The sequence below is a fragment of the Amblyomma americanum genome, chromosome 8 (assembly GCF_052857255.1).
Source record: "Amblyomma americanum isolate KBUSLIRL-KWMA chromosome 8, ASM5285725v1, whole genome shotgun sequence".
NCBI classification, from domain to species: Eukaryota; Metazoa; Arthropoda; class Arachnida; order Ixodida; family Ixodidae; genus Amblyomma; species Amblyomma americanum.
In genome coordinates this window covers 67,620,833-67,642,460 of record NC_135504.1, presented here as the reverse complement: position 1 = coordinate 67,642,460, position 21,628 = coordinate 67,620,833, and the positions used below count along the sequence as shown (strand labels likewise).

The 21,628-nt window shown below is 51.1% G+C and overlaps 6 non-coding genes across 6 annotated transcripts; 4 read left to right on the top strand and 2 right to left on the bottom strand.

Moving 5' to 3' along the window:
• The first annotated feature begins 3,534 nt into the window (after positions 1 to 3,534).
• Positions 3,535 to 3,606, top strand: TRNAD-GUC (transfer RNA aspartic acid (anticodon GUC)). The gene has a single exon. It is a non-coding gene; the product is annotated as a tRNA-Asp (tRNA).
• A 5,603-nt stretch (positions 3,607 to 9,209) lies between these two features.
• On the top strand, positions 9,210 to 9,281 carry TRNAD-GUC (transfer RNA aspartic acid (anticodon GUC)). Its single transcript has one exon. It is a non-coding gene; the product is annotated as a tRNA-Asp (tRNA).
• An 83-nt stretch (positions 9,282 to 9,364) lies between these two features.
• On the top strand, positions 9,365 to 9,436 carry TRNAD-GUC (transfer RNA aspartic acid (anticodon GUC)). Its single transcript has one exon. It is a non-coding gene; the product is annotated as a tRNA-Asp (tRNA).
• Positions 9,437 to 10,983: 1,547 nt separating this feature from the next.
• On the top strand, positions 10,984 to 11,055 carry TRNAD-GUC (transfer RNA aspartic acid (anticodon GUC)). Its single transcript has one exon. It is a non-coding gene; the product is annotated as a tRNA-Asp (tRNA).
• Positions 11,056 to 11,809: 754 nt separating this feature from the next.
• TRNAD-GUC (transfer RNA aspartic acid (anticodon GUC)) lies at positions 11,810 to 11,881 on the bottom strand. The gene has a single exon. It is a non-coding gene; the product is annotated as a tRNA-Asp (tRNA).
• A 2,563-nt stretch (positions 11,882 to 14,444) lies between these two features.
• On the bottom strand, positions 14,445 to 14,516 carry TRNAD-GUC (transfer RNA aspartic acid (anticodon GUC)). The gene has a single exon. It is a non-coding gene; the product is annotated as a tRNA-Asp (tRNA).
• Between the last annotated feature and the right edge of the window lie 7,112 nt (positions 14,517 to 21,628).

Here is a 21,628-nt window from a genome sequence, read left to right as displayed (position 1 = left end):
CTGCTTGATTCAAAATGGCAAATAACTTAAATTCTTCGCTACGCATAGCGACAATCAATGTTAGGGGCTTGGCTGCAAGGCGACGGCAATACCAGCTTAGTCGCCTTTGCATGGAGAATGAGCTAGATCTAATTGCGGTACAAGAAACAAAGGTGGAAAAACAAGAGCAGACTGATCATATGGTGTCACCTTTCACAACGATTTATAATGTCTGTGTATGCCATGCCGTTGGAAAATCTGCTGGCTGTGCTGTATTGATACGCAAAAGTGTGGGGATTATTGAGGAAATGATTACTGTGTCTGAAAATGGTCGCCTCATCGTCTTGGATTTTTCGTTGTCGGGAGAAAAGTGGCGTCTGGTGTGTGTCTATGCCCCGAACAATGTCAGTGAGAGATGTATTTTCTTTGAACACCTTAATCAGTATCTGTCTTGTGAAAGGCATCTTATTCTGCTGGGAGGCTTTAATTGCGTTTGCTTTTCTGAGGATAGGCCGCAGTTCACTCACACCCAACAAGGTAGTCAAGCAAGGCTTGACAGAGTTTACGTGTCCCTCGCTCTAATTCCCCTTTGCAATAGTTACGTTATGCCTGTTTCATTCTCTGATCACAGCCTTGTGAGTTTCAACATTGGCAATAAGCAAAAGCAGCCACGATTTAACTGGCACCTGTGGAAGTTGAACGCTAAATTCCTCAATGATGAACCTTTTGTTGAAGCAGTTGAGGAAAAACTAGGGCGGCTAGTGAATGATCAGCCAGAAAACTATTCGACTGCCTGGGAACAATTCAAAAATGAAGTTAAAATGGCAGCGATTGAAAGAGCAAGCATCAAGCGTCGAAATGAGATGAAGAATAAAAAAGATCTTCAGCGCCAACTAGAATACTTGCTAAACGCAGTGATTTTGGAGCCTAAAAAAGTGGCAGACGAAATAAAAAAATCCGAAAGTGAACTTGAGTTGATAGACAATGAAAGATATAAGGCAGCTATGATTCGTGCCCGGGGTGAACGATTATGGCTTGGGGAAGGACCGAATAAACGCTCTCTTAGTGACGAGAAAAGGTATGCATCAAAAAATGAAATCAAACAGATCCGCTATAAGAACGAGGTGACGGGCGAGCAGAAAAAGATAGAGCAGGCGTGCGTGGAATATTATCGCGAGTTGTTTAGCAACGTTACTCGTGTAAGCGACACTTTCATTACTGAATTCATGACTTATCTGCCAAAGATAGCACACGATGTCAGAGACAGCCTTGAGGAAGAGATAAGTGTTCGCGAAATCGAGGCCGCTATTGGCGAATTGCCGGCAGGAAAGTCCCCTGGACCAGACGGCTTGGGAGCCACATTTTACAAGGTTTTCGCCCATCAACTGGCATGTGTGTTACACCGCGTTATCAATGGGGCGTATAAAACAAGGCAAGTGCCCCCGTCCTTCAGAGCTGCTCATGTCTGTTTGATCCCTAAGACGGATAACCGTGACAAGCTGCTGTCAGTAGGTTCATACAGGCCTATCAGCCTTACGGACACCGATTACAAAGTGTTTATGAAAGTGCTCGCGAAGCGGCTGCAAAGGGTGATCAAGCTCTTAGTTGGGCCGCATCAAACATGTGGCATCAAAGGGCGAACGATTTTCACGAACACTCACGTAGCAAGAAATGTGTTAGAATGCTGCGACGACATGGATAGCCAAGTTGCCATGTTGCAACTAGATTTGGCGAAAGCTTTCGACAGGGTGTCACACGAGGTCCTCTTCTGCGTATTGAAGCATGCAAATGTAGGCAGCACAATTTTAGACGGTGTAATGATGGCCTATCGAGATTGCTGTACCCAGCTCATAACAAATAAGTCATTAACAGAAAGAGTCCCAGTGCAATCTTCAGTAAGGCAAGGATGCCCACTGTCTCCCCTCTTGTTTGCTATATATGTCGAACCCTTTTGTTTAGCCGTAATTCACCAAACATCAATACGAGGCTTCAAAGTGCATTCTACGGAGGTAAAACTGTTGGCGTATGCTGATGACATAGCCGTATTTTGTCAAGATCGCGAGAGTGTGTTAGAAGTGGTCAACCTTGCTAAGGCTTTCTGTAAGCTAACGGGCTCAGAGATAAACTGGGAAAAGAGTGTTGGTATATGGCACGGTAACTGGGACATCAAGCCAGAAAGGTTTGCTTGTATGACATGGACGGGCACACCTACGACGTACCTCGGTGTGCCTTTCGAGCACTACCAGGAACCAGCAAGGTACAGGAGCGACGCAACGGAAAATATGAAGGAGAGGACAGGAAACTGGCAGGGTCGCGGCCTTTCAATGTTTTCGCGTGCCTCTGCTTGCAATTTGTTTTTAATCGCTAAAGTTTGGTATGTGTTGCAAGTGCTGTTTATGGCCCGCACAAATGTGCAGAAAATGCATTGGGTTTTTGCTGTGTTTATATGGGGCTCAACATGGGAGAGGGTGAGTCGTGCCAACCTTTTTCGCAAAGTCCGCGATGGAGGCCTAGGTCTTTCTCATTTGTTTTTCAGACAGATTGTGTCGCGTTTTTTTTTTCTGCGGGACCACAGCGACAGTTTTTTGCGCACAGTCATACAAGTGCGACTTGCGAAAGCGCTCCCTGAATTTATTGTGGCTACAAGTGATATAAGATGTCGCCGTGTGACTGGTTACTTTCATGAAGTTGTTGTTTCTTTCCCGCATGTTGCATGCAATGTTTTCAATGGATTACCTATGTTCTGTCACGAAGAAGAAACTGTACGCGGACTTAATTGCAAATCTATTGCCGACACCATTGTACAGGTCTGTTAACTGTGGTGGCCCAGGAAAGGACGTTTTAAAACGGGTTAGAAAAATGCCGATAAGGCCTTCTGTCAAATCCTTTTTCTTTAAGCTGCACACGAACACATTACCTGTAAAAGCGTGGCTAGATCAGAAAGGGATATTGTACCCTGGACAATCAACTGCTTACTCTGCAAAAAACCAGAAACTATTGAACACGTATTTATTGACTGTTGGGACCCTATATTCCACTGGGACATTCTGCAGCGAACCCTTAAGGAACAACTGCCAATAACGCCATACGGGATCCGGTTTCTCCCAGTTAAATGTGATGAAGGCATTCCCTTTGATATGTTGATGCTAGTGGGCCTCCACAGTCTGGCAAACCCGAATGGCAGTCCGCCATGCTGATGTTACTGTTCACTCTGTACGCGAAAACTTCATCCAGCATATGATCTACATGAGAGAAGTCTATCAGCCGTTACCTGACCCCCTGAGTGGATTAATGTATTTGATGATTTGGTGTGCCTGAAGATATTTTAACCCTACTCCTCCAACCGAAGACTGGCTGGTGTGTTTTGTCTGTACATTGAATGTGATCATACCGGTAATAAAGAAAAAAAATCCTCATTAGTATAGTGGCCAGTATCCCCGCCTGTCACGCGGGAGACCGGGGTTCGATTCCCCGACGGGGAGCTTACAGTTTTTTTTATTTCGATGCAGGCGTTGTACGCTCCTCTGCCACGGCCTGGGTGCCTTCTCCCGTCTCTCCTCGTTAGTGTAGTGGCCAGTATCCCCGCCTGTCACGCGGGAGACCGGGGTTCGATTCCCCGACGGGGAGCTTACATTTTTTTTTATTTCTGTGCAGGCGTAGTACGCTCCTCTGCCATGGCCAACACTGTTGGGTGCCTCCTCCCGTCTCTCCTCGTTAGTATAGTGGCCAGTATCCCCGCCTGTCTCGCGGGAGGCCGGGGTTCGATTTCCTGACGGGGAGCTTTCATTTTTTATTTATATGCAGGCGTAGTACGCTCCTCTGCCATGGCCAACGCTGTTGGGTGCCTCCTCCCGTCTCTCCTCGTTAGTATAGTGGCCAGTATCCCCGCCTGACACGCGGGAGGCCGGGGTTCGATTTCCTGACGGGGAGCTTTTTTTCTTTTTTTTTTATTTATATGCAGGCGTAGTACGCTCCTCTGCCATGGCCAACGCTGTTGGGTGCCTCCTCCCGTCTCTCCTCGTTAGTATAGTGGCCAGTATCCCCGCCTGACACGCGGGAGGCCGGGGTTCGATTTCCTGACGGGGAGCTTTTTTTCTTTTTTTTTATTTATATGCAGGCGTAGTACGCTCCTCTGCCATGGCCAACGCTGTTGGGTGCCTCCTCCCGTCTCTCCTCGTTAGTATAGTGGCCAGTAGGATTCGACTTCCGGCCACCGAGCGTGACGGACGTGCGATGACGGGCTCCGTTGGAGCAGCTACAGCGGTCATGTCTGGCCGCGGAAACAGGGCTTTTGCCTCGGATGAAGAATATCAGGTGATTCTGCCTACCCTTCCTACAGGACGTGTTGTGTTGAACACAGTTTTTTTTGCACGCTGACGTGCGGGCCCGTCCTTATCGGGTCGAAGATTTCAGGGATGCGCTGGCTCAGCTGATGCTGCTCCCCGAGGTTATCGCCTTGGGGGCGTATCGCATGAGCCATGTATGGGCTGTTACTTTCGCGAGTGCTGAAGCGGTGACGAAAATTCTTTCTGCCGGAGACCTGAAAGTCAAGGACCGCCGCTGTCTCGTCATCGACCCGGCAAACCAGGACGTCCGCGTCAAGCTGCACTGGCTGCTGCACAACGTGCCCGACGAAGACGTGAGGGTAGCCTTTGCTCCGTACGGCAAGGTGAGCGAAGTCTCCAAGGAGCGGTGGCGCGTCCAGGGTGTCGCCAGCAAGGGGTCGACGACACGCTTGGTTTCATTGAAAATGAACCCTGGCGTGAAGCTGGAAGACCTCCCTCACGAAGTCAGGGTTGGCGGTGAGCTGGCTCTCGTGGTTGTACCGGGCAGAGCTCCGCTGTGTCTGCGCTGCCACGGTACTGGGCACATTCGCCGTGAGTGCAAGGTTCCACGATGCGGCGCCTGTCGTCGCTACGGGCACGAAGAAAGCAGCTGCGTACGCACGTACGCGAGTGCTGCCGTCCCAGTCAACACTGACATTTCGTCCGAACTTGTCATGGACGAGGCTGACGCGGAAGACGCTGCAGCAGAGGCAGGGGACAGCGTGGAGAAGGCCCCTGCTGTGCCCCCTACGGAAATATCCACAAGCGTAGAGGAGCCCAGCAGTAAGCGGCAGCAACAGGTAGCGCAGCCTGCAGAAGTCAAGGCACCAACGGACGAAGTCTTGAGCGGTGGGGCGTCAGCTCCCGTCGTTCTCCAGCATGGTGACAGCATGGAAGTGTCACATGCATCAACCAGCAACCAAGCAGGGAAGCGACCGCACGAGCACAGTGCGAATGGAGAGCCCAAAGTGAGCGAAGGCGACGAGCCGCCGCAGAAGACTGTTGGTGTCAGGCGACCGACGTTGAAACCGCGGCCGAATGTACAGGCCGATCAACGAGCGGCGGCTAAGCCGCCGCCTTAGTTGGAGTGAGTGCCCTGTGAGTGGTTTCTGTGGGCGTGAGATGGCCTTTTTCGGTAACGGACTGCATGGGCTGATTTTCCAGTCCATACGCAAGAGGCACTTGTGCAAGAGACTTTGGATTACCGGCACCGCACCCATCGAGCACCTCAGATTATACAAGTCACCCGCACCGTCGCCTTGTGTCCCGAGGTATACACCATATGGCTCCTGTACCTAAACTAGATGGCTTCTACACCTCTTAGAGCGTTGCGCATTGCAACAATTAATGTCAGGGGACTGGCTTCCAAGAAGCGTCAGTACCAGCTAAGCCGGCTGTTCGTTGATAATGACCTAGACATAATAGCCGTACAGGAGACGAAAGTCGAAAGACAGGAACAGGCGGACCTTATGGTGCAGCCTTTTACGGCACGCTACAATGTTTGTGTGTGCCATTCTTCTGGCACATCGGGCGGTTGTGCTGTATTTATTAGGAATTCTCTGGGGATTGTCGAGCAGAATTTAACTGTGTGTCAAACTGGCCGTTTGGTTGTAGTGGATTTTTTTTATTGCAATTTGCTATGGAGAGTCATTTGCGTGTATGCTCCTAACAGGGAGAACGAGCGCAAGGAATTTTGAGCGCGTTGAACAATATGTGTGCTGTGAGCGGTTAATTGTGCTTTTGGGCGACTTTAACTGCGTTTGTAAAGCAGAGGATAGAATTACAAAAAGACTCCTTCGTGACAAAAGTGCGGAATTGTTGAATTCGATTGTGCAAGAAAATGGTTTAGATGATGTTGCTGAAGTTCTTTCGGTAGCGCCGCATTTTACTCACTTCCAGGGTGAAAGTCACGCGAGACTTGACAGAGCGTATGTGTCGCTTGATCTGATTCCTTTGTGCAATAGCTACGAGGTAAAACACATGTCTTTTACCGACCACAGCTTAGTTACGTTTACCCTGGGGAACAAAGACAAGAACTCTCGTTTCTCGTGGGACCTCTGGAAGTTTAACGCACAATTACTCGAGGATGAAGGCTTTGACATTAAAGTTAATGAATGCATTAAAGCATTGCTATCAGCAGAGCCTGGGAACTGGGTAATTAGGTGGGAAGATTTCAAAGAACAAGTGAAAATAAACGCGATTGAAAGGGCAAGCATCATATGCCACGATAAACGTGTTAAAGAAAAAGAACTACATTGCCAACTTGACTTGCTCGTAAGCCTGGAAAGTTCCCAGCCGGGAAGATATAAGAAAGAAATAAGAGATACAAAAAGTAAACTTGAGATTATCGAAAAAGACAAGTATACAGCTGCCATGATACGGGCCCGTGCTGAACGTCTCTGGCTTGACCAAGTACCTACTAAACGCTCGCTTAGTGACGAAAAGAAGTACGCGACTCAGAACGAAGTAAGACAAATCAGGTACAGAAACGAGGTAACGAATGATAGCAAAGTGATTCAGTTGGCGTTTGTTGAGCAGTATCGGGAATTGCTTGGGCGGCGACGGCTTGAAGAAGAGGGGTTTGCAAACACGTTCTTGTCCCGTATGCCAAAACTAGGAGACGATATAAAACACGGGCTGGAGGTACCAATCAGCGTAAGCGAAGTGGGAAGAGCAATCGAAGAGCTGAGTGCCGGAAAATCTCCCGGTCCTGACGGCTTAGGTAGTGAATTTTATAAGAAGTTCAAAGCCGAACTCACCCAAGCTCTCCACTGCGTCTTCACCGAAATTTATGAGACAAAGAAAATGCCACCATCATTTAAAACAGCACACGTGGTTTTAATACCCAAGAGTGAGGACCAGGCTAAACTTCTGTCCGTTGGGGCTTATCGGCCGATAAGCCTAACTAACGTTGACTATAAAGTGTTTATGAAGATTCTTGCCAACAGACTGCAAAAGGTCATAAAGGACCTTGTAGGGCCCCACCAAACGTGCGGTATTAAAGGTCGCACCATTGGAACAAATGTGCACATTGCCAGAACTGTTCTTGAATGCTGCGATGCCTTCGGGGGCCGAGTTGCCATGATACAGCTTGACCTTGCAAAGGCCTTCGATCGAGTGTCGCACGACATTCTTTTCGCCATTCTAGAATATGCCAACGTCGGCTCTGTGATAATACAAGGTGTACAGATGGCGTACGACAACTGTGTTACCCGAATTATAGTGAACAAACAGCTGACTGAACCTGTACCTGTGTGTTCTTCGGTCAGGCAGGGTTGCCCGCTCTCGCCTTTGCTCTTTGCGATCTACCTTGAGCCTTTTCTGTTATCACTGTTGCACAATGATGGGATCTGCGGTTTCACTCTTCTGTCGGCGCAAGTAAAAGTGCTTGCTTACGCTGATGATATTGCTGTTTTTTGCGCGGATCAAGAAAGCGTTAAAGAAGTTGTGAAAGTTGCGGGGGAATATTGCAAAAAGACTGGGTCCGAAATTAACTGGGATAAGTGCATAGGTTTTTGGCACGGTGATTGGGACAGCACACCTGCCGTGTTTGCTAACATGAAATGGACGACCGCCCCTGCGAAGTACTTGGGGGTACCCTTGGAGCACTATAAAAGCAGTACGGAGTTGTGGGGTGAGATAACGCAGAGTGCAAGGAGAAAAGCGGATGGCTGGAAAGGACGTGACCTTTCTGTTTTCGCGCGCGCAAGTGTGTGCAATGTATTTTTAATAGCCAGAATTTGGTATATATTGCAGTTCGTGCTCATTACCCGAGCAAACCTGCAGAAGCTGCATAGAGTGTTTGCTGTCTTTATTTGGAGCTCAAATTGGGAGCAAACAAGTCGAGTTAATCTGTTCCTTCCGGTCAAAAGGGGCGGCCTTGGTCTTTCTAATTTGTTTCTGAAGCAAGTTGTCTCAAGATTTTTGTTTCTACGTGATCAAACCGATCCCTTGTTGCGCACAATGTTGCAGGTGCGCTTAGGCAACGTGTTGCCGGAATTTGTTGTGTCCAGTTACCCGGCCACGAATCGTGCTGTAACAGGTTTTTTGCGTGAAGTTGTGGCAGCCTTTCGCACTTTGAGCGCTCACTTTTCTACACAGTATCTATCTGCTGTACCCAGGAAAAAACTGTACAAAGATTTGCTAGATATATTTATACCTGCTCCCTTATACCGTTCCTTTTACTGCGGAGGCCCAGGCAAAGATGTGTTAAAGCGAGTTAAGAAGATGCCGGTAAGACCGACTGTCAAATCCTTTTTCTTTAATCTTCATACCGGTACTCTTCCGGTGAAAACATGGCTAAACGATAAAGGCATTTTTGTGCCTTGGACCACCGACTGCATACTCTGCAAAAAAACCCGAGACCATCGAACATGTGTTTATCGACTGCTGGGACCCGGTTTTCCACTGGGACATCTTGCAAAGAACATTGAAGAAAGAACTACCTGTAACTCCTTATGGCATCCGGTTTCTACCTATAGAAAGTGAGGAGGTTCCTTACGACATGTTTATGCTACTGGGCCTCCACAGCATCTGGAAAACGAGAATGGCGGCCAGGCACGCCGACGCAAATGTGCGACCAGTGAGAGAAAACTTTATAGAAAGTGCAGTTTTCCTGAGAGATGTTCTCCGCAGTCAACCCCAGCCGCCGGACTGGGTGGCAGTTATGGATGAACTGATTGACATGAAAAAGTTTTAACCCATTGTCTCGGCCAAAGTGTGGCTAGAGATTTTTATGTATTGTTCACCGGTAATAAAAAAAAAGTTGCCAGTATCGCCGCCTGTCACGCGGGAGACCGGGGTTCGATTCCCCGACGGGGAGCTTTTATTTTTCTTTTTATTTCTATGCAGGCGTAGTACGCTCCTCTTCCATGGCCAACACTGTTGGGTGCCTCCTCCCGTCTCTCCTCGTTAGTATAGTGGCCAGTATCCCCGCCTGTCACGCGGGAGACCGGGGTTCGATTCCCCGACGGGGAGCTTTTATTTTTCTTTTTATTTCTATGCAGGCGTAGTACGCTCCTCTTCCATGGCCAACACTGGTGGGTGCCTCCTCCCGTCTCTCCTCGTTAGTATAGTGGCCAGTATCCCCGCCTGTCACGCGGGAGACCGGGGTTCGATTCCCCGACGGGGAGCTTTTATTTTTCTTTTTATTTCTATGCAGGCGTAGTACGCTCCTCTTCCATGGCCAACACTGCTGGGTGCCTCCTCCCGTCTCTCCTCGTTAGTATAAGGCTGTGCTATAAGAACTCCTATACAAGGGTTATTGTTAATCAGGAGCTAACGAAACCAGTACCACTAGAAGCATCTGTTCGTCAAGGATGTCCACTGTCTCCATTGTTGTTTGCCCTATATCTGGAACCCCTCTGTCTCAGTATAATTAACAGCGCAGCTATCCGCGGTTTCTCTCTGGCTCAATGTGAAGTTAAAGTTTTAGCTTACGCTGATGATGTCGCCCTCTTTTGTTCTGACAAAAAGAGTGTACTCGAGGCTCTAAACTTGACTAAACAGTTCTGCGATGTATCAGGCGCGGCTCTTAATTTAGAGAAATCCAAAGGCTTTTGGTTGGGTCATTGGGGAACTAGGCCAAGCCACTTCGGTGGTATATGCTGGAACTGTAGCCCTCTTGAGTACCTAGGCGTTCCGCTGCACCAAGTTCGCAACTGTACAACCTACTGGGATTCACAAACTGTAACTCTACGGCGGCAAACACAGGCTTGGATGGGTAGGGAACTCTCACTGTTTGCGAGGGCACAGGTCTGTAACATTTTTTTGTTTGCAAAGCTCGCGTATGTCCTTGAAGTCCTGCATTGTGCGAGGAGGAAGGTGCAAGCAATACATGGAATATTTGCAGCATTCGTTTGGCGCTCTCAATGGGAGCCGATGAGGCGTGACAACTTGTTCCTTCCCTTAGAGGGTGGTGGAGTGGGCCTTGTTCACCTGTTCGTGCATCAACTCGTTTCCCGTTTTTTCTTTTTCAAATCGGCAAACGACCCGTTTCTGGTAGCTGTTCTCATTAGGCGGCTTATAGTTTTCATTTGCCTTACTTATTCGCACCGACTGTGCAGGCTCGTGAGGGGACTTTATGGGGATTTCTTAAGGCTTCAAACTACACACAGCGACGCTGCCTGTCAAGACATTTCTTAATGACAAGGGGATGTTTGTACCCTGGAATGTGAATTGTCGTCTGTGTAACGTGCCTGAGACAATTGATCATTGCTTCATCCTGTGCCGTGATGCCATGTTCTTTTGGGACATACTACAACGAACTCTTAAGAGGGACATTGAAATTACACCATACACTATTAGATTTCTGCCTGTTGACAAAAACTCTGTTGTGCCTTATGACGTGTTTGTGTTGATGGGACTATTCAGTCTTTGGAAAAGCCGTATGATGGACAGACATGCCGAGCCACCAAGATCGTCCAAATCTGTGTTTCGGGAACAGTGTGCGTTGGTGAGGAGTGTATATGCTGCTCGCGACGAACCTCCAAGCTGGCTGCCGTGCCTAGATGCTTGTGTGTGCCTCCCTGAATTTTGATGTTTTGATGGGGATGCAGTGGTGAGTTAGGGCTATGGGGGGCTCATATTAAGCAGCCCGGTAACTTGAGACGCGAACTAGTCTGATTGAAGTTTCCGCCTTTCTACAGAAGTTCTTCCATGCAATAAAGAAAAAAAAATCTCCTCGTTAGTATAGTGGCCAGTATCCCCGCCTGTCACGCGGGAGACCGGGGTTCGATTCCCCGACGGGGAGCTTTTATTTTTCTTTTTATTTCTATGCAGGCGTAGTACGCTCCTCTTCCATGGCCAACACTGCTGGGTGCCTCCTCCCGTCTCTCCTCGTTAGTATAGTGGCCAGTATCCCCGCCTGTCACGCGGGAGACAGCGAAGCCTACTGGAGGAGTGAAGTGGATAAAATGAGGGAAAGAGTGAATAAATGGAATGGATGGAATTGGTCAATGTTCTCGAGAGCCACAATTTGCAACATATTTTTAGTGAGCAAACTTTGGTATGTCCTTCAAGTCTTGCATTGCTCCAGGGTTCATATACAAAAATTTCATCGGGTGTTTGCAGTGTTCGTGTGGGCATCTTCCTGGGAAAGATCAAGCCGCACCAATTTATTTCTATGAGTTCGAAATGGAGGACTCAGTTTGTCACATTTGTTTTTGAGACAGGTTGTCAATTGGTATTTATTTCTTCGGGACGTTAAGCACCCGTTTCTACACACTGTCTGTCAACTTCGCCTGGGGAAGCACTTGCCTAATATGGTTGTCTCTGCTGGCAGTATGCCCGGTGGAGTGCATGATTTTCTACGAGAAGTTGTGGTTTCATGTAGGTTTTTGATGGCGCGGTTTTCACTGCAATACCTGAGTGAAGTCAACCGGAAAAATCCTTTTTCTTTAAACTTCACTATACTAACGAGGAGAGACGGAAGGAGGCACCCAACAGTGTTGGCCATGGAAGAGGAGCGTACTACGCCTGCATAGAAATAAAAAGAAAAATAAAAGCTCCCCGTCGGGGAATCGAACCCCGGTCTCCCGCGTGACAGGCGGGGATACTGGCCACTATACTAACGAGGAGAGATGGGAGGAGGCACCCAGCAATATTGACAATGGAAGAGGAGCGTACTACGCCTGCATAGATATAAAAAGAAAAATAAAAGCTCCCCGTCGGGGAATCGGACCCCGGTCTCCCGCGTGACAGGCGGGGATACTGGCCACTATACTAACGAGGAGAGATGGGAGGAGGCACCCAGCAATGTTGACAATGGAAGAGGAGCGTACTACGCCTGCATAGAAATAAACAGAAAAATAAAAGCTCCCCGTCGGAGAATCGGACCCCGGTCTCCCGCGTGACAGGCGGGGATACTGGCCACTATACTAACGAGGAGAGATGGGAGGAGGCACCCAGCAATGTTGACAATGGAAGAGGAGCGTACTACGCCTGCATAGAAATAAACAGAAAAATAAAAGCTCCCCGTCGGGGAATCGGACCCCGGTCTCCCGCGTGACAGGCGGGGATACTGGCCACTACACTAACGAGGAGAGATGGGAGGAGGCACCCAGCAATGTTGACAATGGAAGAGGAGCGTACTACGCCTGCATAGATATAAAAAGAAAAATAAAAGCTTCCCGTCGGGGAATCGGACCCCGGTCTCCCGCGTGACAGGCGGGGATACTGGCCACTATACTAACGAGGAGAGATGGGAGGAGGCACCCAGCAATGTTGACAATGGAAGAGGAGCGTACTACGCCTGCATAGAAATAAACAGAAAAATAAAAGCTCCCCGTCGGAGAATCGGACCCCGGTCTCCCGCGTGACAGGCGGGGATACTGGCCACTATACTAACGAGGAGAGATGGGAGGAGGCACCCAGCAATGTTGACAATGGAAGAGGAGCGTACTACGCCTGCATAGATATAAAAAGAAAAATAAAAGCTCCCCGTCGGGGAATCGGACCCCGGTCTCCCGCGTGACAGGCGGGGATACTGGCCACTATACTAACGAGGAGAGATGGGAGGAGGCACCCAGCAATGTTGACAATGGAAGAGGAGCGTACTACGCCTGCATAGAAATAAACAGAAAAATAAAAGCTCCCCGTCGGAGAATCGGACCCCGGTCTCCCGCGTGACAGGCGGGGATACTGGCCACTATACTAACGAGGAGAGATGGGAGGAGGCACCCAGCAATGTTGACAATGGAAGAGGAGCGTACTACGCCTGCATAGAAATAAACAGAAAAATAAAAGCTCCCCGTCGGGGAATCGGACCCCGGTCTCCCGCGTGACAGGCGGGGATACTGGCCACTACACTAACGAGGAGAGATGGGAGGAGGCACCCAGCAATGTTGACAATGGAAGAGGAGCGTACTACGCCTGCATAGATATAAAAAGAAAAATAAAAGCTCCCCGTCGGGGAATCGGACCCCGGTCTCCCGCGTGACAGGCGGGGATACTGGCCACTATACTAACGAGGAGAGATGGGAGGAGGCACCCAGCAATGTTGACAATGGAAGAGGAGCGTACTACGCCTGCATAGAAATAAACAGAAAAATAAAAGCTCCCCGTCGGAGAATCGGACCCCGGTCTCCCGCGTGACAGGCGGGGATACTGGCCACTATACTAACGAGGAGAGATGGGAGGAGGCACCCAGCAATGTTGACAATGGAAGAGGAGCGTACTACGCCTGCATAGATATAAAAAGAAAAATAAAAGCTCCCCGTCGGGGAATCGGACCCCGGTCTCCCGCGTGACAGGCGGGGATACTGGCCACTATACTAACGAGGAGAGATGGGAGGAGGCACCCAGCAATGTTGACAATGGAAGAGGAGCGTACTACGCCTGCATAGAAATAAACAGAAAAATAAAAGCTCCCCGTCGGAGAATCGGACCCCGGTCTCCCGCGTGACAGGCGGGGATACTGGCCACTATACTAACGAGGAGAGATGGGAGGAGGCACCCAGCAATGTTGACAATGGAAGAGGAGCGTACTACGCCTGCATAGAAATAAACAGAAAAATAAAAGCTCCCCGTCGGGGAATCGGACCCCGGTCTCCCGCGTGACAGGCGGGGATACTGGCCACTACACTAACGAGGAGAGATGGGAGGAGGCACCCAGCAATGTTGACAATGGAAGAGGAGCGTACTACGCCTGCATAGATATAAAAAGAAAAATAAAAGCTCCCCGTCGGGGAATCGGACCCCGGTCTCCCGCGTGACAGGCGGGGATACTGGCCACTATACTAACGAGGAGAGATGGGAGGAGGCACCCAGCAATGTTGACAATGGAAGAGGAGCGTACTACGCCTGCATAGATATAAAAAGAAAAATAAAAGCTCCCCGTCGGGGAATCGGACCCCGGTCTCCCGCGTGACAGGCGGGGATACTGGCCACTATACTAACGAGGAGAGATGGGAGGAGGCACCGAGCAATGTTGACAATGGAAGAGGAGCGTACTACGCCTGCATAGAAATAAACAGAAAAATAAAAGCTCCCCGTCGGGGAATCGGACCCCGGTCTCCCGCGTGACAGGCGGGGATACTGGCCACTACACTAACGAGGAGAGACGGGAGGAGGCACCCAGCAATGTTGACAATGGAAGAGGAGCGTACTACGCCTGCATAGATATAAAAAGAAAAATAAAAGCTCCCCGTCGGGGAATCGGACCCCGGTCTCCCGCGTGACAGGCGGGGATACTGGCCACTGTACTAACGAGGAGAGATGGGAGGAGGCACCCAGCAATGTTGACAATGGAAGAGGAGCGTACTACGCCTGCATAGAAATAAACAGAAAAATAAAAGCTCCCCGTCGGGGAATCGGACCCCGGTCTCCCGCGTGACAGGCGGGGATACTGGCCACTACACTAACGAGGAGAGACGGGAGGAGGCACCCAGCAATGTTGACAATGGAAGAGGAGCGTACTACGCCTGCATAGATATAAAAAGAAAAATAAAAGCTCCCCGTCGGGGAATCGGACCCCGGTCTCCCGCGTGACAGGCGGGGATACTGGCCACTATACTAACGAGGAGAGATGGGAGGAGGCACCCAGCAATGTTGACAATGGAAGAGGAGCGTACTACGCCTGCATAGAAATAAACAGAAAAATAAAAGCTCCCCGTCGGGGAATCGGACCCCGGTCTCCCGCGTGACAGGCGGGGATACTGGCCACTACACTAACGAGGAGAGATGGGAGGAGGCACCCAGCAATGTTGACAATGGAAGAGGAGCGTACTACGCCTGCATAGATATAAAAAGAAAAATAAAAGCTCCCCGTCGGGGAATCGGACCCCGGTCTCCCGCGTGACAGGCGGGGATACTGGCCACTATACTAACGAGGAGAGATGGGAGGAGGCACCCAGCAATGTTGACAATGGAAGAGGAGCGTACTACGCCTGCATAGATATAAAAAGAAAAATAAAAGCTCCCCGTCGGGGAATCGGACCCCGGTCTCCCGCGTGACAGGCGGGGATACTGGCCACTATACTAACGAGGAGAGATGGGAGGAGGCACCGAGCAATGTTGACAATGGAAGAGGAGCGTACTACGCCTGCATAGAAATAAACAGAAAAATAAAAGCTCCCCGTCGGGGAATCGGACCCCGGTCTCCCGCGTGACAGGCGGGGATACTGGCCACTACACTAACGAGGAGAGACGGGAGGAGGCACCCAGCAATGTTGACAATGGAAGAGGAGCGTACTACGCCTGCATAGATATAAAAAGAAAAATAAAAGCTCCCCGTCGGGGAATCGGACCCCGGTCTCCCGCGTGACAGGCGGGGATACTGGCCACTATACTAACGAGGAGAGATGGGAGGAGGCACCCAGCAATGTTGACAATGGAAGAGGAGCGTACTACGCCTGCATAGAAATAAACAGAAAAATAAAAGCTCCCCGTCGGGGAATCGGACCCCGGTCTCCCGCGTGACAGGCGGGGATACTGGCCACTACACTAACGAGGAGAGACGGGAGGAGGCACCCAGCAATGTTGACAATGGAAGAGGAGCGTACTACGCCTGCATAGATATAAAAAGAAAAATAAAAGCTCCCCGTCGGGGAATCGGACCCCGGTCTCCCGCGTGACAGGCGGGGATACTGGCCACTATACTAACGAGGAGAGATGGGAGGAGGCACCCAGCAATGTTGACAATGGAAGAGGAGCGTACTACGCCTGCATAGATATAAAAAGAAAAATAAAAGCTCCCCGTCGGGGAATCGGACCCCGGTCTCCCGCGTGACAGGCGGGGATACTGGCCACTATACTAACGAGGAGAGATGGGAGGAGGCACCCAGCAATGTTGACAATGGAAGAGGAGCGTACTACGCCTGCATAGAAATAAACAGAAAAATAAAAGCTCCCCGTCGGGGAATCGGACCCCGGTCTCCCGCGTGACAGGCGGGGATACTGGCCACTATACTAACGAGGAGAGATGGGAGGAGGCACCCAGCAATGTTGACAATGGAAGAGGAGCGTACTACGCCTGCATAGATATAAAAAGAAAAATAAAAGCTCCCCGTCGGGGAATCGGACCCCGGTCTCCCGCGTGACAGGCGGGGATACTGGCCACTACACTAACGAGGAGAGACGGGAGGAGGCACCCAGCAATGTTGACAATGGAAGAGGAGCGTACTACGCCTGCATAGATATAAAAAGAAAAATAAAAGCTCCCCGTCGGGGAATCGGACCCCGGTCTCCCGCGTGACAGGCGGGGATACTGGCCACTATACTAACGAGGAGAGATGGGAGGAGGCACCCAGCAATGTTGACAATGGAAGAGGAGCGTACTACGCCTGCATAGATATAAAAAGAAAAATAAAAGCTCCCCGTCGGGGAATCGGACCCCGGTCTCCCGCGTGACAGGCGGGGATACTGGCCACTATACTAACGAGGAGAGATGGGAGGAGGCACCTAGCAATGTTGACAATGGAAGAGGAGCGTACTACGCCTGCATAGAAATAAACAGAAAAATAAAAGCTCCCCGTCGGGGAATCGGACCCCGGTCTCCCGCGTGACAGGCGGGGATACTGGCCACTACACTAACGAGGAGAGATGGGAGGAGGCACCCAGCAATGTTGACAATGGAAGAGGAGCGTACTACGCCTGCATAGAAATAAACAGAAAAATAAAAGCTCCCCGTCGGGGAATCGGACCCCGGTCTCCCGCGTGACAGGCGGGGATACTGGCCACTACACTAACGAGGAGAGACGGGAGGAGGCACCCAGCAATGTTGACAATGGAAGAGGAGCGTACTACGCCTGCATAGATATAAAAAGAAAAATAAAAGCTCCCCGTCGGGGAATCGGACCCCGGTCTCCCGCGTGACAGGCGGGGATACTGGCCACTATACTAACGAGGAGAGATGGGAGGAGGCACCCAGCAATGTTGACAATGGAAGAGGAGCGTACTACGCCTGCATAGATATAAAAAGAAAAATAAAAGCTCCCCGTCGGGGAATCGGACCCCGGTCTCCCGCGTGACAGGCGGGGATACTGGCCACTATACTAACGAGGAGAGATGGGAGGAGGCACCCAGCAATGTTGACAATGGAAGAGGAGCGTACTACGCCTTCATAGATATAAAAAGAAAAATAAAAGCTCCCCGTCGGGGAATCGGACCCCGGTCTCCCGCGTGACAGGCGGGGATACTGGCCACTACACTAACGAGGAGAGATGGGAGGAGGCACCCAGCAATGTTGACAATGGAAGAGGAGCGTACTACGCCTGCATAGATATAAAAAGAAAAATAAAAGCTCCCCGTCGGGGAATCGGACCCCGGTCTCCCGCGTGACAGGCGGGGATACTGGCCACTACACTAACGAGGAGAGACGGGAGGAGGCACCCAGCAGTGTTGGCCATGGAAGAGGAGCGTACTACGCCTGCATAGAAATAAACAGAAAAATAAAAGCTCCCCGTCGGGGAATCGGACCCCGGTCTCCCGCGTGACAGGCGGGGATACTGGCCACTATACTAACGAGGAGAGATGGGAGGAGGCACCCAGCAATGTTGACAATGGAAGAGGAGCGTACTACGCCTGCATAGATATAAAAAGAAAAATAAAAGCTCCCCGTCGGGGAATCGGACCCCGGTCTCCCGCGTGACAGGCGGGGATTCTGGCCACTACACTAACGAGGAGAGACGGGAGGAGGCACCCAGCAGTGTTGGCCATGGAAGAGGAGCGTACTACGCCTGCATAGAAATAAACAGAAAAATAAAAGCTCCCCGTCGGGGAATCGGACCCCGGTCTCCCGCGTGACAGGCGGGGATACTGGCCACTATACTAACGAGGAGAGATGGGAGGAGGCACCCAGCAATGTTGACAATGGAAGAGGAGCGTACTACGCCTGCATAGATATAAAAAGAAAAATAAAAGCTCCCCGTCGGGGAATCGGACCCCGGTCTCCCGCGTGACAGGCGGGGATACTGGCCACTATACTAACGAGGAGAGATGGGAGGAGGCACCCAGCAATGTTGACAATGGAAGAGGAGCGTACTACGCCTGCATAGATATAAAAAGAAAAATAAAAGCTCCCCGTCGGGGAATCGGACCCCGGTCTCCCGCGTGACAGGCGGGGATACTGGCCACTATACTAACGAGGAGAGACGGGAGGAGGCACCCAGCAGTGTTGGCCATGGAAGAGGAGCGTACTACGCCTGCATAGAAATAAACAGAAAAATAAAAGCTCCCCGTCGGGGAATCGGACCCCGGTCTCCCGCGTGACAGGCGGGGATACTGGCCACTATACTAACGAGGAGAGATGGGAGGAGGCACCCAGCAATGTTGACAATGGAAGAGGAGCGTACTACGCCTGCATAGAAATAAACAGAAAAATAAAAGCTCCCCGTCGGGGAATCGGACCCCGGTCTCCCGCGTGACAGGCGGGGATACTGGCCACTATACTAACGAGGAGAGATGGGAGGAGGCACCCAGCAATGTTGACAATGGAAGAGGAGCGTACTACGCCTGCATAGAAATAAACAGAAAAATAAAAGCTCCCCGTCGGGGAATCGGACCCCGGTCTCCCGCGTGACAGGCGGGGATACTGGCCACTATACTAACGAGGAGAGATGGGAGGAGGCACCTAGCAATGTTGACAATGGAAGAGGAGCGTACTACGCCTGCATAGAAATAAACAGAAAAATAAAAGCTCCCCGTCGGGGAATCGGACCCCGGTCTCCCGCGTGACAGGCGGGGATACTGGCCACTACACTAACGAGGAGAGATGGGAGGAGGCACCCAGCAATGTTGACAATGGAAGAGGAGCGTACTACGCCTGCATAGAAATAAACAGAAAAATAAAAGCTCCCCGTCGGGGAATCGGACCCCGGTCTCCCGCGTGACAGGCGGGGATACTGGCCACTACACTAACGAGGAGAGACGGGAGGAGGCACCCAGCAATGTTGACAATGGAAGAGGAGCGTACTACGCCTGCATAGATATAAAAAGAAAAATAAAAGCTCCCCGTCGGGGAATCGGACCCCGGTCTCCCGCGTGACAGGCGGGGATACTGGCCACTATACTAACGAGGAGAGATGGGAGGAGGCACCCAGCAATGTTGACAATGGAAGAGGAGCGTACTACGCCTGCATAGATATAAAAAGAAAAATAAAAGCTCCCCGTCGGGGAATCGGACCCCGGTCTCCCGCGTGACAGGCGGGGATACTGGCCACTATACTAACGAGGAGAGATGGGAGGAGGCACCCAGCAATGTTGACAATGGAAGAGGAGCGTACTACGCCTTCATAGATATAAAAAGAAAAATAAAAGCTCCCCGTCGGGGAATCGGACCCCGGTCTCCCGCGTGACAGGCGGGGATACTGGCCACTACACTAACGAGGAGAGATGGGAGGAGGCACCCAGCAATGTTGACAATGGAAGAGGAGCGTACTACGCCTGCATAGATATAAAAAGAAAAATAAAAGCTCCCCGTCGGGGAATCGGACCCCGGTCTCCCGCGTGACAGGCGGGGATACTGGCCACTACACTAACGAGGAGAGACGGGAGGAGGCACCCAGCAGTGTTGGCCATGGAAGAGGAGCGTACTACGCCTGCATAGAAATAAACAGAAAAATAAAAGCTCCCCGTCGGGGAATCGGACCCCGGTCTCCCGCGTGACAGGCGGGGATACTGGCCACTATACTAACGAGGAGAGATGGGAGGAGGCACCCAGCAATGTTGACAATGGAAGAGGAGCGTACTACGCCTGCATAGATATAAAAAGAAAAATAAAAGCTCCCCGTCGGGGAATCGGACCCCGGTCTCCCGCGTGACAGGCGGGGATTCTGGCCACTACACTAACGAGGAGAGACGGGAGGAGGCACCCAGCAGTGTTGGCCATGGAAGAGGAGCGTACTACGCCTGCATAGAAATAAACAGAAAAATAAAAGCTCCCCGTCGGGGAATCGGACCCCGGTCTCCCGCGTGACAGGCGGGGATACTGGCCACTATACTAACGAGGAGAGATGGGAGGAGGCACCCAGCAATGTTGACAATGGAAGAGGAGCGTACTACGCCTGCATAGATATAAAAAGAAAAATAAAAGCTCCCCGTCGGGGAATCGGACCCCGGTCTCCCGCGTGACAGGCGGGGATACTGGCCACTATACTAACGAGGAGAGATGGGAGGAGGCACCCAGCAATGTTGACAATGGAAGAGGAGCGTACTACGCCTGCATAGATATAAAAAGAAAAATAAAAGCTCCCCGTCGGGGAATCGGACCCCGGTCTCCCGCGTGACAGGCGGGGATACTGGCCACTATACTAACGAGGAGAGACGGGAGGAGGCACCCAGCAGTGTTGGCCATGGAAGAGGAGCGTACTACGCCTGCATAGAAATAAACAGAAAAATAAAAGCTCCCCGTCGGGGAATCGGACCCCGGTCTCCCGCGTGACAGGCGGGGATACTGGCCACTATACTAACGAGGAGAGATGGGAGGAGGCACCCAGCAATGTTGACAATGGAAGAGGAGCGTACTACGCCTGCATAGAAATAAACAGAAAAATAAAAGCTCCCCGTCGGGGAATCGGACCCCGGTCTCCCGCGTGACAGGCGGGGATACTGGCCACTATACTAACGAGGAGAGACGGGAGGAGGCACCCAGCAGTGTTGGCCATGGAAGAGGAGCGTACTACGCCTGCATAGAAATAAACAGAAAAATAAAAGCTCCCCGTCGGGGAATCGGACCCCGGTCTCCCGCGTGACAGGCGGGGATACTGGCCACTATACTAACGAGGAGAGATGGGAGGAGGCACCCAGCAATGTTGACAATGGAAGAGGAGCGTACTACGCCTGCATAGATATAAAAAGAAAAATAAAAGCTCCCCGTCGGGGAATCGGACCCCGGTCTCCCGCGTGACAGGCGGGGATACTGGCCACTATACTAACGAGGAGAGACGGGAGGAGGCACCCAGCAGTGTTGGCCATGGAAGAGGAGCGTACTACGCCTGCATAGAAATAAACAGAAAAATAAAAGCTCCCCGTCGGGGAATCGGACCCCGGTCTCCCGCGTGACAGGCGGGGATACTGGCCACTATACTAACGAGGAGAGATGGGAGGAGGCACCCAGCAATGTTGACAATGGAAGAGGAGCGTACTACGCCTGCATAGAAATAAACAGAAAAATAAAAGCTCCCCGTCGGGGAATCGGACCCCGGTCTCCCGCGTGACAGGCGGGGATACTGGCCACTATACTAACGAGGAGAGATGGGAGGAGGCACCCAGCAATGTTGACAATGGAAGAGGAGCGTACTACGCCTGCATAGATATAAAAAGAAAAATAAAAGCTCCCCGTCGGGGAATCGGACCCCGGTCTCCCGCGTGACAGGCGGGGATACTGG